The sequence below is a fragment of the Harpia harpyja genome, chromosome 8 (assembly GCF_026419915.1).
Source record: "Harpia harpyja isolate bHarHar1 chromosome 8, bHarHar1 primary haplotype, whole genome shotgun sequence".
In the NCBI taxonomy this organism is placed as follows: Eukaryota; Metazoa; Chordata; class Aves; order Accipitriformes; family Accipitridae; genus Harpia; species Harpia harpyja.
The window spans coordinates 33,490,763-33,503,492 of record NC_068947.1 but is presented as its reverse complement, the minus strand read 5'-3'; the positions used below and the strand labels follow the sequence as shown (position 1 = coordinate 33,503,492).

Sequence of the window (12,730 nt, the reverse complement as noted above, 5' to 3'; positions counted from 1 at the left end):
TCTGTGATATCCTGGAATCCCCAGCTCAGCTGTTCATCAGGCTTAAAAACGATAAAGTAGCAGAGTGTGAGCTAGGTTGGTTTCAGGTTGCCGGTCCGAGCATCCCTTTTTTTTGCCTCTCCCCGGGAACTGCGACGCGAAGCCTCTGGCCGGGCCGGGCGGCAGGCCTGGGCGAGAGCTTGCCAGCTCAGGCAGAGGCGACTTGCATCCTGCAGAGCCAAACTGCTGGCCTTGAAAGACTGCTAAAACCTCCCTGGCTGTTTGAAAAGAGGACTTGGGAGTTTTTAGGTTGCATTTCACTAGCGGTCCTCTGATCGAATTGTACTACTAACCAATGCCCCATATCCCAGAAGTCTGGAAAAGTCTATGTGTGTGGGAGGGAAGCAAGAGGGAATTTGAATTTTTTTTTTTAAAGTATTTGGCTTTTTTCACTTTACTATATTACACATGGTGCTTTTGGCTTAGCATTGCTAGGTGTCCTGTTGGGTTCTGGCAGAGAATAGTGGTAAGGCTTGATCTTGAAAATGGGATTAAGAATTGAGTAAACTGCTAGGCTGATTTACAGAGCATTTTCTCAAACTGTAATCTCTTAATGATAGAATGACTGAGTGTTTTAAACAATGATTCCTGGCAAGCTTGTAGTAATGTATGCAATGCTGTAAAACACCTAATTCTTTCAGTGGGGTGTCAGGGTGTAGGAATTAATAAGTGGGTGGATCTGGCTCTTAATAAAACCATTCTTTAAAACATCTGGGCTTCCCAAATGTGCTTGCCATCTAAATGGGCACATTGTGGATGATGGTGTCTGTGTTTCTGAGGATAGTATGGCTGTGTTGAACACAGTGAGTTTTCAAAACTTTTGTGTACTTCCCAGGTTCATCCATCTCAAGCATAGAGCTTCATATGATCTTGTTTGTATCGTGTCCTTTCCTAGCTTCTGAACCTGAAACCGGTCACTTATCATGCAATTATTGTGGAAACATGTATACTGTTTATTAGTATAGGAAGGGAAAATTTTGTGACAGCCTGTGATAAACGGATGTCTTATTCCATGCCCAAATAAGCCTGTCCTGTCTTTCATACTGTGGATGGTAGAGAGTGCCAAGGAGGAGGAGAGTAAGCAAAGGGAAATGCCCATTGGTGTCTCCATGCAATGCTCATCCCAGCTTCCATGAATTGTGATCCAGTCTGTATTTAATAGCTCCAGGTGCGTTTTTATCTAGAGCTCTTGTATTGGGAGTGCCCAGGGGAAGGGAGTTTTGCAGCTTAATTGCTGCTTGTGTGAGGAGCCAGTTCTCTGGGGTGACTTGAGCCTCTCCAGTATTTGGGTTTTGCTTACTTTTTTCCAGTTCTTATACTGGAGGAGGTGGTGAACAGCCCTGTACAACTCTATTCGCTGTGTCCATGAAATCCTGAGCAGTGTGGAGCTACATGATGTCTGTTCCAGACTGAAGGGTCCTCATGTGTTTAACTGGTTGTTGCATGAAGGTGGTCCACGTCTGATCCTTTGCTGTGTTGTGTGTCTTTCCTGGCCCCTTTTGAGATGGGAGTTAAACTGAAAATAGTCTTTGAGTTGAATACTGTGTGGATTAATATAGTTATGTAATGATATGCCACTTGCATAACTAATCCTTCAAGTAAAAGTGTAAAGCAAAATAAACCTGGCAAGCTGTCCAGAAGCAGAAATGTATTTAAATGTATTTACCTTTGAAGCTCCAAGCATACATACAAAGTAAAGTTGCAGATATTAATCTTAAATCTTACTGGCAGTAAATTCTTATACCTCTAGAAAGGTAGCAGTTATTTTAGATGGTGACTTAAATGTTGATCGTGCATTTTTGGGGCCTCTCATTAAGTAACCCAATGGATCAGATGTATCCCACATGTAGTGTAGGAAAGGCTGTGATGAAACAACCAGGAATATGTGCTGCTGAGCAAATCTGTGTATTGTGAGTTGATCAACTGTCAACTGCTTGCCATGGCCTCATAGGTAGGGCAGGAGGACTAATTCTTAAAATATATTTGGTATTAGCAGTTCTTTTGTAGACTAGGAAAACTGGATAGAAATTATACCACTCAACTGCTGAACAAGTAACAATCTGTTCATTATTCCTTCTGATACTGCTGGCTGGCTTTCTCTCTCTACCTTTGCTCCTGATACACCCAGCTAGTGGCATTTTTTGCCACTTGAATAGCTTAAACGGCAAAGATACAGGTAGTCTCTTGGCTCCGAAGGTTGAGTTGCTCCTGACAAAGGGGAGAGGAGGCAGCTGTTGTGCCTGGTACCCTGTAGCACCAAAAGTGATTTACTTGCTTGGTTTAGGAAGCTTTGGTAAAGAACAGAAGTGAAATAGATTTGATCAAATACAATATGTATGGGTACTTTTACTGTAGTAGTTGACTAAACAAAATAATTAAGGACTGATGGGAATTTTGTAGCTTATAGCTATTATATTGTGAATTGCCTAGAGAAATAAAAATCAGGAATTTTAACAGAGGATTAAGGATGCTTGAGAAACAAAGCTTTTAAAATGTTTGTCTGTGGAAATATTTATACTATGCCTTGTGCAAAAACATATAAAAATAGTCCTCCCTTTATCTTGCTTAGTACCAGTATGTTCTTCTACGGGGGGGGGGGGGGGGGGGGGGGGGGGAGTTGTGGAATAAAAGATTTAGTGTCTATTTTTGGCAGTGACGTCAGCAACTTGTTGACTCACCCTTTGGGCTTGAGTTTGTCTGCTGTTTTACCCATAGCACTGTACTAGCATAGCTGGATTATTGCTAGTGGAAAATTTTATAACTGTTTATGCATGACTGTTGTAGGATGCACAGTTAACTTGATTATGATGGTTTATTCTCACACTCAAAGCAGGGCCATTTCTGCTCTTGTGTTGGGTTGCACAGAACCTTGTTCTGTTGTGCTGAATCTCTGAAGATGTGCTTCTACAGCCTCTTTCAGCAGCCTTTCCCAGTGTTTGGCTACCCTCACTGTGAAAATTTCTTTCTCAATACTGTAACTTCCCTTGCTGCAACTTTGTCCAGTGCCTCTGGTCTTTTTTTCCTGTGTACTTTAGAGGAGAGCCTGGCTCATTCTTTGTTCTAGGTGCTCCCCTGCACCTTTCCCTTTAGATAGGTTAAGACCGTAAGTGGACATTAGCAACCCATGCCTCCCTGAGTTAGTTTTTTTTCATCTCCAGTCTGAAGAAACCCAGCTCTCTCAGGCTCTACCTGTGTGCTATAGATAGTAGAAGACAGACCAGGAAAAAACAGCTAGCTTTCTACAGAGGCCTTAGCTTGTCCTTGTTCACCTGTGCCTTGAGCAGGTGTGGGTCTATCTTGCTGGAGTTCACATCCCCCTCTCCTACCCTGTGCTGTGCCCCTTCACCCCTGGGAGGGTGACCATATCTGCATGGCAGCATGTCTAATACTGAGATCTTTGCACATTCTTCTATTTTTCCTTTTTTGGGGTGGAGAGGGATGTTGAAGGATAAACAGGCTTTACTTACATCAGCCTGGATTCTACAGTGTAATATAATTATACTGATTCACTTTGAGAATTGTCAGATTCATGGTGAAATGAATCACGATGTTGCCTCAAGTTCTGAAAATTTTCCTTTTGGTTTCAAAGACTGTCTCCTTTAATCTCTTGTAAAGTATAACTTCCTGCTTTAGACAGCTGACTTTTTTCCTTTTTTTTTTTTTTTTAATAAAGCCTTGATAAACACTGAATGGGTGCTCTGATGGGAACAAAGTGCTTCTCTAAGTGATCCTAAAATGTGATGCTAGGACCTAGTTAAGTCCTAAGCATAGAGTATGGACTACCATAGTTAAATGGGTGACTAGCAGGAAGAAATGGACTTCTGGTCACATTCCCTCCTCAGTTCTTTGTCATGCATGGGCATATTGTTGCAAATGGTGTTTGTGGGGAAAAATAGAAATCTGTAATTTTTCTTTTTTCTGAAAGCCTGAATTGTGACCCTGAGTTGGGGAGGGGGGTATCTTCTTTGGAAAGGGGGGCAGTCCTTTCGGTATATATAGTGAACCATTCAGCCTTGACCCAAACACACGCTGTTCAGAGCTTGCAACAAGAATCTACTTAAAACCAAACAAAACCCCAAAGTGATCATGTTTGCATAGGATATCACTGTGCTACATTGTTTGACCATCTGTGATACCTTATCCCACAAGTATTTTGTTAACTCCCAAGTGTTATTTAGGCTAAAGACTTTATATAATTTAGCATGTATTTTTAGTCATTTACCTCTTAGAAAATAATTGGTTCAATTATAACCATTAATGCCTGTGGTGTAATTGCATTTTATGGAGTTACAAACTGGTGTTAGAAAGTGCTGCCCATTAGAATTTTCTGCTATAGCAATGTGTATGGCTTAGTATATTTTACCAGCCCCTGCAACTGCCTGTAATCTACTGACTATGTAGTCCTCAGTGAAAGCTTTTTCTTTTTTTAATAGTTCAATTTATAGAGTAAATAAGTAAAAATGTACCACTGCACAGCTTCAGTCTTTATCTTGATGAAAGAAAGCATCAAACAGGACACTGATTTGTTCAGCTAGACAAAATACCAGCAGTAGTGCTTGGACATAGGTATGGGTTGAGAGAGAGAGGGAAGGTCCCATTTCTTCTGAAGTGTTGGTGAGTTTTTGGTTGAGAAGACTGAAAAACCTATTCGGTGGCTTTAGTAGCTGGATCAATTAACAAGATGTCTGTCAGCTGGTTCATAGGTTTCTAGTAATGTTCTTGGACCTCTGCCCTCTTACAAAAGGGAAATACTTGCCATTCTCCTGTTTGTATCTACCTAATATCAGATCACTGATGCTTCATGATGGTTCTGTCATTTTTTTTTTTTCTATTTTGAGGTGCACAGTGGTGGGTACTTGACTGAGGTATTGAAAAGATGTGGAATTGGGTTCAGTAGGACTGACTAGGAAGGCAGCTTTTGGGGGTCTAACAACTTTGGGAATGGAACTTGAAGAGTGATCCAGATGGAATGCTAGTTTTAGGTGATGGTGAGGAGGGGAAAGGCTGGAGTGAGATCTGTCATGGAATTAACACAACTACTATGTATTATCATTGGGAGCCATGATGCTAACTTAGAAAAGCTGGATTTGCCCTTTCTGTTTTGTCTCATATAGGCTGCTGTATTGGGTGCAAAACTAAATGTTCACAAAAAACATAATGTCATACATTGTTGTCTTTTTTTTTTGGTGGCATCCCATAAGTTCAGTTGACTTCTGCTGAACTACTCAGATTCCAGAGCCCTATAGAAACCAATGTGTGTCAGTTTAATGGAACATATGCTTCTGCATTATGGTAGTCCTTAGAATGCTCTTGTGTGTAAGAATGACTAACCCTGATAAGCACAGCTGACTGCATCACTGATGACCTTAATTTTTAAGTATGTGAGGAAATAGCTACATAGGCCAATGCACATCTAATATATGCATATCTGGTTGTAGTCCTCATCAAAAGACTTATGTTGGCAATTGTCTTAATAGCTGCTAGTTTTACAAAAAGGCATGAAAGGATTAGGACGTAGGTGTTGCATTTTGTTAGCAAGGCAGTTGCCTCTGTATATGAATAAAAACTATGTACTCTCTGAAAAACTGAGTGGAGGCCCTCTCAGCTGTATTACACAGCGTTGGCATGTCTGAAGATGTTGCATGGGTTCTGAGAATTTGCCCAGAATTTTAAAACAATAGATTATATGACCAGGAATCTAATTACTGTCTCATTGTAATAGTGAAGAAAAGGTTTGTCTTGCTGAATACTTCAAATTCAAGTACTTATGCATGTTTCTTTACTACTTCCAAGCTGTAAAGAAGGCATTCTTATTATGGAGGACTTTTTAAAATTGACATTCTATCTCATAAAGGTGCTTTTCTCCCCCTGTTCAATTTCAGTATTCATGTATACCCACTTCTTTCCTCTGTCTCCCTATTACCTTCTATTTACTCCCACTATGCTTTCTAATCCTAGCTGCTCCTTCATCTTCTGTCTTCCACAGAAGCTCCTTTTCACTTGTGTAGTGTCAGAGATCTAAAACCTCTCACTCATGCTTCAGTTTACTTTGTACTTATGAAACTTTGCTTCATGCAGTTATTGATTAGTCTAAAAAGAAAATAATGTCTTAAGGCAATGTGTCAAGTGCAACAAGATCAGGTTTTTGTATTTGAAATGTTTAAAACATGAGTTTTCCTCTGGAAAAAAAAAAATATTCTGCTAAAAAAAGTTTTTAGCTGTAATACGTCTGCCTCTTCCCCAAGTGTCTGACAATTTATTTGTCATTCTTATAGCACCTCACATTAACAAGTTGAAGGCCAGGTATTGGTGATGATTCCTGGCCATGCTCCAAAGAGTAGGCGTCCAAACTGCTTGGAACAACAAAGTCAGCTTCACCTCATGTTGCTATTGGAAGGACCTTACCAATGAATGTTATTTGGATGTTACTTGCATTTAAAATCTAGTGTAGGCCCTTGATCTAATATCTCAGAAGAGATGTCTGAAGACCTGTCTAATGACCCTGGTCAACTAGTTCATTTATGTGAACATCTTGAAACTGTTCCATTAGTCTGGATGTTTCTAATGCTAAATTTATTTTAGCCTGCTCTCTTGGTATGCATAAAAGCCTTACTGACAGATTTTTTTTTTTAAACATGCAGCTCCAATTCTATTGACTGTTACTTGAAGGTAGTGGTAGCTCTAATGCTTTCTATTTGACACCCTCCTCCTTTCTTTGGCACTGTTGCTCAGGCATGATACACTTACGGTTCCTGCATGTCCTTGCTGTTCGGGTGTGCTGTGGTGTTGGACTTTGTGGTAGCATGTCTGCCATTGTGCTTAGTTTTAGAGAGAGAAGAATTTCACAGTGGAGCATGAAGTTCTGGTAGGGGTAGACCTACTCTCCCCAAAGTAGGAGTACCACTGCTAGAAGGTTATGCTGAATTCATAAAATGTAGCCTAGATCCACAAAAGGAATTGCATGATGCTCAGTCACACAATTAACTTCTAAGTGTATAGTTCATGGAATAGAAAATGTGAGTTTTGGCCGTTGTTATGTGAACTAGTCTTGCATTCATTGAGCAATTTGTCTCTATTTGTATGTTCCACAGTCCTTAAAAGGAGGTTGGGATCTGTGTCCTCCCAATTCCAAGTGATGCTGATGTGAGGCACCAAAGTAAGGCTTATGTTCCTTGTGGTAGGAGTAGAAAAGTGGAGAAACCCTGCTAAAGCAATACTTTAGGAGAGTGTGGACTTCAAGTATATCAGTATTTCTTCTTTAATTCTTCCCATTCAAAACCAAACCAAAACCCCTGTCTTTTTGGTCAAGAAAAGGCTTATAGGAATGTGGATAAGCTAACGTATGCAAACAGACTTCATTGATCTTGAAGGGTGGTTAAATACTGTTGCAAAGATGTGCAACTGGAAGAGACTTATTTTTCTATTTCTGGGTGGTGTTTAGGGTCTGATCTTCATTTGCCCTCATCTTTGAGAGAGGGAGCTGATGGAGAAGGCTCTTTAGGAGACATTGTATTGGGACAAGTGGACAATAAACTTTCAGTGACAATCACAAATGGATGTAGGTAGTTTATAAGTGTGAGGGATTTTTTTTTGACAAAACGATGCATTGGGTGGTTATTAAACTCTGTGCCAACTGTGTGTGCGGGGCCAGACTTCTGTTTGAGGGCACTTTCTTTTTCCTAGCATGTCACTGACAGGTAGGCTACATGCATGTGTAGGATATGTGCCTCCAGGCATTCCCCATGGTCACACGTGAATGTGGTGGTGTCATCAGATCTAAGTTTTTGGAACTATAAGCATTTGGTAAGATCCTTTGGAGGAAAGGCAGGAGGGCTGAGGGGATTGTCTAAAAGACTCTTATTAAAATCATGCTGAGCTATGGTGTGTTTTAAATGAAAACATGCTGCACTACCACAACTGTTTGGAAGTTGCCCATCTAGAATGAATTCATTGCATAAACATAGGAGTCAGCAGCTCATTTTAGCAGCTTTAGCAGGTATCCTGATTGTACTGTACCTGCTATCCCAGCAAAAAAAAAAAGTTTAATAAATTCTGTTGTTTGTGCCAGGCTTAAGTAGATACCTTAGGTATTTTAGGCTGTCTAAAGTGCCCTTGGACATCCCTGTTTATGCAAGCAAGTCTTACTGTTAACATCATTGTTTGATACCTATTGTGGTAGATAGCCACAGTATAAATGTTCCTGGTTTGGCAGGGATTGGTAAGCTCTAAGTTAATTAATGCTTTCCTTTCTAAGATTTACGCAGCTTATTTTGAAATTATGAATCTTTGATCACTTCCAGCAAGATTTAATTTGTCCTGCATAAACAGTTCTTCCTGCCAAATGCCACTCCTCTAGGAAATTGTTAAAGTTTAATAGAAATATGAAGTGCTGCATACTGCTTTGGTATGCCAGCTTTTTTGAGAAAATTTGGGCAGCATGCCGGTTGTAAATACTTGCACAATAGCTTCGTATTGTTACACAAACAGTAGCAATGACTCCACATAGAAGCATTTGTAAAATAGTAGATGTGATGGTTTGGGACAGGAGCTGGTGCAGGGGCTTTGCAGAGGTTAGATCTAAAATCCACCTTTTTTGAGAAGAAGAAATTGGAGAGAACTACTGAAAGTATCACAATCTGTATACTTTGTACATAAAGGTAAGAACTTAAGGCAAATAAGTACTTTTTGTCAGTTCTCAAATCCTTCCTCAGTTTGTATTTTGATTGGACTTGTCATCTGATGTTACCTCCTCTCTGTCCCTCCCTTCTGCAACTGCCCTCCTTACCCCCCCAAACCCTTAACATCCCTAGGAGAAATGGGGAAAATCCTTCCTTTGTAAGAAAGGAGGAAACGGAGTTGAAAAAAGACATGCTTTACAACTCCAGGGTCTGTTTAGACTGCAGCTTTTTTATGAGAATGTTAAAGTAGTGGAGAACAAGGTAAAACTTGTGCATGCTGAATGAGCCAGGTGACTCAAATCTGCTGTCTGAACAAACAAATCCTCCCTCTCAGTTGACATGAACTCCCAAGCTTTAACTTAATCTTTGGAAAGCTCATGGATTATCATATCTTTCAAGTTCAATACATGGATATTGTTTGTACTAAAATATTTCAGTTTTTTAGGACTAGACAGTGTGTGTCGAGTACTGCCAATGGCATGGACTCTGTGAACATGTATGTGAGGTTTTCGAGTGAAGCGTAGCCTGTTGGAAAAGGTTTTTAATTTCCCTTTTTTCTAGGGATCAGGTATGTTCTGTAAATTTTTCATTCTTACTTAGAGGAAGTGATTTAGAAAAATAACAGCTTTAAAAAAATAACCAGTGTAGCAATAACTTTAAATTTTTCATCTTGCAAGTAGTGTGGTGGCTGTACTATCTTGTCCATTTGGCCCAGTCTTTAGGAGGCCTAATAGTTGCACCTACTTGCCCCCATTTTTTTTCAGTTAGGATGCTACCCTCTTTGCCTGGGGTTTCCTTCTTTGTTTAGCTCTTTGCTACTTTATTGCCACTGGATAGCAGTTCTAACAACAGCAGGTACTTGTGGGATACTGAACTAATTTCAGTATGTAGCACCAGTAGAAAAATAGTCTTTTCATTGACAGACTCCAAAGGGATGGGAGAGAGACTGCAGCAAACGATAGCATTTAGGTTAGCTACTTTGGTCTGTATCCATTGTCTAAGCAGTTTTTTCCCTTTAAGAAAGCAAGTCAAAATAGGCATTACTGTCTGTTTTGTCAAGCAGTAAGGAAGCAAGCCTAAAGTGATAAAGGGGTTTTTAACAAGAAGGGATTAAGGTAGCAGTTTGGTACTGGTGACAGTATTAGAAAGGTTTGTGTTTTTCCTCTTTCTTCCTTGCACGCCTCCCCCCCCCCCCAAAAAAAAAAAAGAGGAAAAAAAAAAAATGAAGACGGCATCCCTGAAGCTTTTGAAAGAAAGGCCTGTGCCTAGGCTGTGTGGAGATGTTGTCACTTGATCTGCAGGTAGCTGTTTCTTAGTCTGTGCAAAATTCAAGGTAGTCGGTTATATCTTGGCTTTCAGTGGTGTAAAGTTTGATTTGAGTGTGAAAGCTAGCTTTTCCTTTGTTTGCTGTACTGCTTCCTTCATAGCTTTTGGAGAAAGTACATAAAAATAGCTTTATTAATTGCACTTTATGTACTTAATGCACAACTGTATACACATAGAGAGCGCTTTTTTGGAGGAGTTTCTAGCTAGCATATGTATGTATCCAGCCTCCATTGGGGTTCATTGGCAAGCTTAACCGCAGTTTATGGAATTCATTGACTTAATCTATGGCATATTTGATATGAGTTTTCTAATGAGAGTGAGTTCTTTAATGATTAATTTTATAAACACCTGAAAGTTTTTTCAAAATATTGCTGCTTTATTTTATAATCCCATTTACAACAATTGGAAAGTATTTAAGAAAAAAGGCTCCTAACAGTCTTTTTTTGAATAGCAGCAAACAGAATTTAATAGTAATGCTATTGCAGTGTAATTTGAATGTTGTTATAGTGATTAGTTCTTTCAGACAGAAAATTAATAATGCTTTTTAGCATTTAGATTTATTTGCTGAACTTCTTTGGATTTTCTTTGTATCATCAAAAAATTCTGGACAGAAAATCTTTTTCTTGTTACTTCTTATCCTAAAATAAATAAATGTATGAGTTCATAAATCTGACTATTTGTTACTTCACTTGAACACTGTAAATTAATGTAAATAAAAACACCTCAAGACTGAAGATGGGCCTTCAGCTCCCTCCCCTCCCCTCCCAGTTTCAGATGCCACAATTTTGATTGTAGGTATATGTAGAACTTTTCTCAGAAGTTCAAAGTACTAATTCTATTAGCTGGTGTGATAGAGGGTTTCTGGTTTTAGGGTTTTTTTGTTTTGTTTTGGGTGGTTTTTTTTGAGAAAGGGGCCTTGGACTATAATGTCACTGTATAAGAGTGTAATGTGTGAAATGTGTATTTTTTCATGTTACTAAGACAGACTACGGATAAAAAGCTCAAGTTTGCATAAGCAGGGCATGACTGGGGGAGGTTAGAGTTGTTAATTACCAGACTTAATCTATAGAGTGATAATGCCAGGTACTGACATTATGTGGGAAAATTTAGCTGTGTCACTTGTATATAAATTCCACTCCCCTAGCGCTAGAATTTGCCATAAGTGAATGCTGACTCATAGTGTGAGCTGTCTTTTCTCTGATTTTAAGATTTTCTTTTTTTCCAGAGGCAGGTCTGAGCATGTTTTAGGGCTGAAAATGGCATATAAATTAATTTCAAATTCACTTTGTCCTCACAGACAGGCACAGGGCACTCCAGCTGGTTCTCATGCAGTGACTGGCTGCTCATGCTAGTGTTCAGGCTTCTCAAGCCCTAAGTATGAGGCCCAACAGACCAGACAGGGCCTGTTCAATGTCACCAGCTCTTCAAATACAATGTCTTCTGCAACGCTCCCAGTACAGTGTGTTTCAACAGGTTTCATGCATGTATTGTTTAAACTTAAACTGCTTATCTTAACTTTTTTTTTCAATTGGATTATAAAAATACAAGTTCCTTGGTGCTTATAAAGTTCTTAATGGCAGCAGAAGACTCAATTTATAAATCTGACTGTTGAAAAATATACTTTTTCTCCTGAGAGAAACAATCTGCTATTTTTTCCATGAACTCATAACAGGATGACAAAGTAGTAGTATTCATAGTACAGAAGTTAACCTAGTCCTTGATACCTTTAACTGGTAGAAACTGTCTGTAGGTTCCACAATTGGTAAAATTAAGAAGAGCACAGTCAATTTGTATATGGTCATATATGTATTTCAGCTGCAACTTGTGAATTTTGGGAATGACATGAAAAACTTTACTAAAAGATTAGGTACCTAAATAGACCTAATCATTATTCTCACTTTAAAATTTAGCAAATTTGGACCTAAATAGCACTTGGATGTCAACTATTTTAGCACAGCCTGTAAACCAGGAATGTTGTTACTGCACAATAACAATGACTGGATTAAAGTATCTTTGCCTTCTGAATAGGATCTCTTTTGGACCATGAAGTTATGGACTGAATATTATAAGATAATGAGTGATGTCTTTGAGTGTCACTATCAGGCATTGTGTTTTTTGACCAAGCTATTTGTTTTTTTGCTTAACAGTAAATAGTAGGAACAATTTCATAAACAAAAACCACATTTCCTTTAATACCAGAAGCAAAAACTTCATCTGAGCTGTGGGCCTTTGAATTGCAGAACAAGTAGTAAGGCATCATCTTCCCTAATATTATAAATAATGTATTGTCATCAAAGTAGACATCAGACTGAGCTTTCAGCAACAGTCATGGTTGACTTTGAGTGGTGTGCAACTCAAAATGGCGGTAGCTGTAAATGGCAATTATGTCCATTAAGTGTCATTGTGGAACACTTTGACCATAAGGACTTCTGACAGAAACATCTCCCAGGCCCTACAGAGGTAGGAAATGCCAAGCCTGCCAAGATCTGATTCTTTTCGAGATATCCTCCTGAGCAGCTTGTTCATCCTTATGTAGCAGGGATCAGTGTAATTTGCTGCAAATCCAGTACCTGTCAGTTAATGTTCAATTATAACAATGGCATCCTGGCTTGTATCAGAAATAGTGTGGCCAGCAGGAGCAGGGAGGTGATTGTTCCCCTGTACTCGGCACTGGTGAGGCTGCACCT

At 39.3% G+C, this 12,730-nt stretch overlaps 1 protein-coding gene across 2 annotated transcripts in view; it reads left to right on the top strand.

Annotated features, from left to right (window-relative positions):
* The window catches only part of GBE1 (1,4-alpha-glucan branching enzyme 1), a 173,454-nt gene that overhangs the window by 1,000 nt on the left and 159,724 nt on the right, over positions 1-12,730 (top strand). The window lies entirely within an intron of this gene.